Here is a 6,141-nt window from a genome sequence, read left to right as displayed (position 1 = left end):
CTTCACATTTTCCCACAATGATTTCAGCAAAACACCGCAGTGAAGTTAGTTTTAAGTTGGATATTCGCGCTCTGCAGAGTTAGCGGCGTCTAGCTCACGGCTGACTTAGCCGCCCCTAAGTGAACTGCTGCGCATGAGAGGAGCTGGCAGAGAACGGCTGGCCGACATTAGCGTTGCTGTTTCGAGTCAGCCAAGAGCTACATGCCGCTAACTCTGCGGAGCGCGAATATCCAATATCCAACTTAAAACTAACTTCACTGCGGTCACAAACCAGTTTCCTACCCAGCTGCAGGAGAGTGGTGGGAAGCTGTTNCATGGAACATAAATGCATCGACAAACACTTTGTGTCTGCACAATCCAGAAATGGTCATGAATGTCAGTTTATAAGCTATCAAAGTTCTCAAATAAAGCACCTTTTGATAATGTCAATGTTTGTTGGTAATTATCTTGCAAAACTAGTAAGTATTTTTGGTTTATATATTAAAAGTAATGGTTTTTTATTGATTTTAGTAAAAAAAAAAAATCTTTTAGGAAAATGCTGGCGAAATCAGGCATTTTAGCCGCAACAATCACAAGAAATGACCGCGAAATCCTGGAGGGACTGGATATCGGCTGAGTCAATGTGAGAGGGCGGGGTTTGCCCTGACAGAAGGCGGAGCTACTGCCTGTCATTTTTCTCCGCAGAAGCAGAGCCCAACAGAGCGGAGAGAGCTGCTGCCGGCTGGCCTCATAGTGAACCACAGACTAACGATCGTAGTCTCTGCGCTTTTACAGCCTGCATAGGGTGGGCCATTCTGGGCTGATGTCTGCGCAGACTCGGTCTCTTTCACGTGAGCTTTGCGCCACTGACCGGTGTGCTCCGTTGCTCCGTCTTTTCTCGCTTTCAGCTCTGCCTCCTGTTAGCATCGTGGTTGCAGGAGAGGAGGGCGGTTGTTAAACTGTTTGTGTAAACACAACCACGAACCTTCTGGATTAGAGACCTTCGTCGTCGTCGGCAGAGCTTTTCCTCCTGATTCTGTGTGGATTTTTGAGTTGTTTCCAAACCTTTGGATTAAGATATGGAGTGATTAATGGCTGAGAGGTAACAACAATCTGAGAACTACAGACAGGTAAGAAAGATTCAACATCACATCTGACTGAGCAGAGGTTAGTCTGATGGAAAAGCAGTTTTAATAATTCAGACAAAGATATGAGTTTGTAACTGTGCTTGTGTGACCTTTATACTGGATAAAATGAACTATAATGCTCCACATTTCAAGCTTTTACTTTAAATTACGTGTGTAAATAATTATGTTCATATGTTATTTGGGTACATGGATATAATGAAGCTGTGTTTAAAACTGTTTCATAAAGCCAAGTTAATTTGGGCAAAGGTATAAAGTCTTGACCCAGTTCTTTTTTATATATGATACAGTGTCTATGAAAAGTATTCACCTCCTTGGATGTTTACACTTTTATTGCTGTGATAATTCAGTCATGGTCAATATAAATTGTCTTTCCCCCCAAAAAAAAATTAAGAAACCCTTCAATGTCAGAGTGTCTGTCCTGTTTTTGTTTTGTTTTGTTTTTCTCATTTTCTTTTTGACCAACAGGGGTATTGTCACAAAGTTGAAACATCTATCTATCTATCTATCTATCTATCTATCTATCTATCTATCTATCTATCTATCTATCTATCTATCTGTCTATCTGTCTGTCTGTCTGTCTGTCTGTCTGTCTGTCTGTCTATATATATATTTCTTTATTTATTTTTGGAGTCATGCTCTGCAGTACTGACTCAACAATGTAGCTGATTTCCACCTACTCAGAAGAAAAGTGTAAGAGCTTTCTGATAAGGAATTTGATGCTATTTATGGATTCTTGTTGTCACTAAAAATAACATGGGTTACAGGGAAAAAACTTCTCAAACTTTTAAAATAAGTACCCATTGTGTAATTCTTCTGCTTGTGGTCATACTCATGACCACTTACACTTGTTTGTCTTTTATAGAGGAATTTTTCCATTGTGCATTAATTGTTGTGCAGGCCAGCCTAAAAAACGGGTGTGGAGCGCTGTCATTTTGGGGGAGCTCAGACTTGAGCTGCTGCTCCTCCATATCCCATGAAACCCACGCATGAACACACAGAACATGCAAACTCCACACAAAAAGGCCCCAGGTGGGAGGCAAACCTGTACATCTCTCGAACCTATGAGGGTCACGGTTCTGTACGGGTTCAGTACAACAAGAATGGGAAACACAATGACAACCCCCCACCCCACCCCACATCCCCCGTCCCCAAACACACAAACTTATATTAGTAGGCAGGACCAAAAGTAGTGGGTCATGTACAGCAAGGTAGGATTTGTCAACTGATGACTTTGCTAAAAAATATAAAAATTCATCCTTTTTTTAACTGTATTTTCTTTGTAATCCAATATAAACAGTAAAGAGTAACACACAGGCCATATGTCAAACAGAAAGTTTGATAAATTCCAAAAAAATATCCTGAAAATACTGAATTGTTCTTCTTTCTCGCTTCAGCTTTTTTTAAAATTAACATTTGACTCTGACTTGGAGACTCTGCATTGAGTTCTTCCTGAATTATTGTATGCTGAACTGAAAAGTGGACCTCGCCATTAAAATAAGCCAAATCAATATCCCGAAGGTCTATCTAATGTAGTAATGTAACAGGCTTCACTGAGTGAGTCTTAATGTACTCTATGGCTGATGAAGTGATCAAACATTTTATTCTGCCTCTGCACAAACATTTCATACACACTATTTTCTCATTCTGCACAGTATGCATTCAAGTTTTTTGTTTGTTTTCTGTCAAATACTCCCAAACTTTTGCATGCTTGTTTGAATTTAGTGAAGTCTTGGCAAACTTGAGGCAATGCTGCCCTGAGATCTCCCTGTGGGGCATTACAGATACAAAAAACATTTATGTGGTACTTCATTAATGAGCAACAGCTAATTCTGTCATGACTGTTACATCTTGAATTTCATCATTGGTGAGTGCCAGACAGGACAATTCATTGTCAATTCATTATGGTAGTTTTACTTTACATTTTTTGTAAAATTATACAAGTGTATATTTAAAGTTTTTAGAAGAAGCTTTGTTTATTTATTAAAAGGAAGGAGTGTTTCTTCAGCCATGTAGTTGCACATGTTATCAAATAAAAAATACTAATTATAAAACTAAGAATTATTTCATGATGCCAAAACTATTTTCAAAAATATGAAATTACCTCTGACTATTTAACATTGCAATGATCATTATCCCATTTGAATTTAGTCCAATCCTGTTTTAATTGCTGTCTGGGTCTAATAAATAGAAGAGAGGCAGTCTGATTTATAAATGGAGACTTTAGACATCCATGCATCAATTTCTTTGACCTGCTTTTCCCGTTCCAAGTCACTGGGGAGCTGGTGCCCATCTCCAATTGTCATGGTGTGAGAAGCTGGGGACACCCTGGACAGATCGCAAGTCCATCATATGGCCACAGAGAGACAAATGAGACAAACAACCATTCAAGCTCTCACTCACACATAAGGACAATTTAGAGTCGCCAATAAATCTAACATGCTTGCTTTGTGTCTGTGGGAGGAGACCGTAGTACTTGGAGAAAACCCAAACATGTACGGGGAGAACATGCAAACTCCACACAGAAAGGCTGCCAGGTGAACTTGCAGTTTCTTGCTGTGAGGTGACAGCGCTCAGCTTCTCCTTTTACCACCTCTCTAATGCAGTTTTCCTTCCATCCACTTTCTAGCCCTGCTAATGGGTTTGCCATTAACTCCACCTGATGGCAGTGTGGGTAATTACAAACATATTTATGGCCTGTGGACAGACACAATGTGATTGACCAAGCAGAAAAAGACATTATCCAGCTGTGGCTCTCAGATTTACCTCCACATTTTGCTCTCAGTCACCCGCCCTGACTTTTCTCTTTAATGGAAACTGTTGCCAGAAGGTGTAACGGTCACATCCTGTACAGTATGTTTTCTGCATTTGAATCTTTACACTAAGTTGAACTGAGCTTTTATTGGCTTGTGCCTCTTCTGCTATGTTGTGCAGCAGGATATGTAAAAATAAAATCAATATGAACTTTGATGTAGGAAGAACCGATTGCACTTTCAGCCCACATCACATGCTTTTATTTCTCTGCTCAGAAAATGTTCAAAGTGTTGTTGTCTGGCAATCAGCAGGGTTTCTTTGAACCTTACTTTAATTTAAGATATGATGACATGATTTTGGAATTTAAATTTGGACTATTGTTCTCTTGCATGACCCAGTTTGGTTCAAGCTTCAGCTGCCAGACAGATGGTCCCACATTTGACTCTAAAATACTTCAGTACACAGAAGAGTTTATGATTGACTCAAGCCTTGTCCAAACAGAAACGCTGTCTTTCCAAAATAATTTATTTGTCATTTCTAGCACAAGCCAGTTTATCTGATGTGCTGGTCCCAAGCCTGGGTAAATAGTGAGAGTTGTGTCAGGAAGGGCATCTGGAGTAAAACACTTTTGCCAAAACTAACATGCGAGTTCATTCAAGCGACACCATACCGGATCAGTCGAGTCCCGGGCTAACAACGACAGCCACCGGTGCTGTTGACAAACAGGGTGCAGGCGGAAATTGTGCTACTGTTAGTCGAAGAGCATGAGAAAGAAAACGTGCTAGGAGACATAGGAGAAGATGAAAGTCATGAGTGTAGGACTGAGGGTAACGAATCCAAATGTAGGGACAATGACAGGTGTAACCCAAGTACAAACCATAATTTTCTCTCTCTCCCATTATGTGCTTCATGCAGATAAACTCGCACTATTTCACATTCTCATTTTTCAATATCTTGAAAAAAGGGGGGAATGTGGAGGAGAAGTGAGTGCAGAAGTTCACCAAGCCTTGTTAGGAATGTCCAGTTGTTTTTGCCAGAACTTGGGAACAGTGGTGGTGATAACAGGAGGATTCCTGGAACACAGGATTTGTCTGGTTCCTGAAACACAGGAAGCACACTGGGTTGAGCTAGACCCAGTGTCGTAGAAGTTACGTAAATGGTCAGAAGTATGCATAGTCATCATGCATTGATTTCTGTATAAATACGGCCTGTCTCAAAGATACTTTGGGATTTTGGGGTAAGCTGATCAAGAGTAAATGTGTCAATAAAATCCCCCGTGTATTGGCTGGAATCCAACGAGTCTCTGACAGTTATTTCGGTGTGCGACATACCTGGCTTTTCACCCACAGTGCACAGTCATACAGACACATGACTGCTGTGAGCCAATCAGTGGCTATAAAACGCAGTCATGCAAACACATAAGGAAGACAACAAGAATGTTTGGAGAGGTGTTGCTTTAGGCGAATCATTGCTCTATTTTTATAAAGTAAGCACTTAAAACTGAATGCATCGAATGTTGACTGTAGGAGCTAACTATCAAATGACCCGTCTGAGATTGGAGGACTTTGTATTCACCTTTGGATCGGAATTGGTGAGTTGTTAATTGTCTTGCTGGCTGTAGCTAGCCTAGCCGCTCCGTGTTGTTGAGTGGTTCAGCTAGCCTCCTAGTTTATTGGCTTACGCTACCTTCGCCATTTAATAGTGTGGACTTGTTAACTATATTGCCAATTAGCCGCTAACTAATCCTGCCTATTAATCTGGGCAGACTAGCATGTGGTATTTTATTTTGCCTGTTTTCTCTTGGTTCCATAATATATAAATGATTGTGGAATTTATTTTGGACTATCAAAATCATTTTTGTTGTTTTCCTGATTTGAATAATATAGTCAAATAGTATTTAAATAACTAAAATATCTATATGTTATATATTTATTGATATTTTAATTATTTCTAGATAATATATTTAATGCAGTTGTATTAACTGGATCTTGTTGTGTGTACACTGATTTATACTGATTTACACTGATATTAGTGCTGGGCGATATAACGACACATATCGTGGGGACGATAGAAAAGTGTCTATTGTGATATATTTTCTTCTATGGCATCTTTCGTTTCTATCATAATTGTATCAATGATTCATGTAAATATTTCATAACGTAGGCTATGACGAATGTATTAGTGTTGTCACTTTGCATACATTCAGTTTATATAAGTGATAAATAAGAAGAAAAAATAACTATTTTGCGAAGAACCTCCGTTT

General features: G+C 39.5%; 1 protein-coding gene across 1 annotated transcript in view; it reads left to right on the top strand.

Moving 5' to 3' along the window:
* Nucleotides 1-692: 692 nt before the first annotated feature.
* The window catches only part of large2 (LARGE xylosyl- and glucuronyltransferase 2), a 121,978-nt gene continuing 116,529 nt past the window's right edge, over nt 693-6,141 (top strand). The window contains exon 1 of the mRNA XM_017438776.3: nt 693-1,109. The gene's annotated coding sequence lies outside the window, so the exon portion shown is untranslated. The remainder of the gene's footprint in view (nt 1,110-6,141) is intronic.

This window comes from Kryptolebias marmoratus, linkage group LG15, assembly GCF_001649575.2.
Source record: "Kryptolebias marmoratus isolate JLee-2015 linkage group LG15, ASM164957v2, whole genome shotgun sequence".
Lineage (NCBI taxonomy): Eukaryota > Metazoa > Chordata > Actinopteri > Cyprinodontiformes > Rivulidae > Kryptolebias > Kryptolebias marmoratus.
The sequence above is the reverse complement of the archived record's forward strand: the minus strand, read 5'-3'. Positions and strand labels throughout refer to the sequence as shown.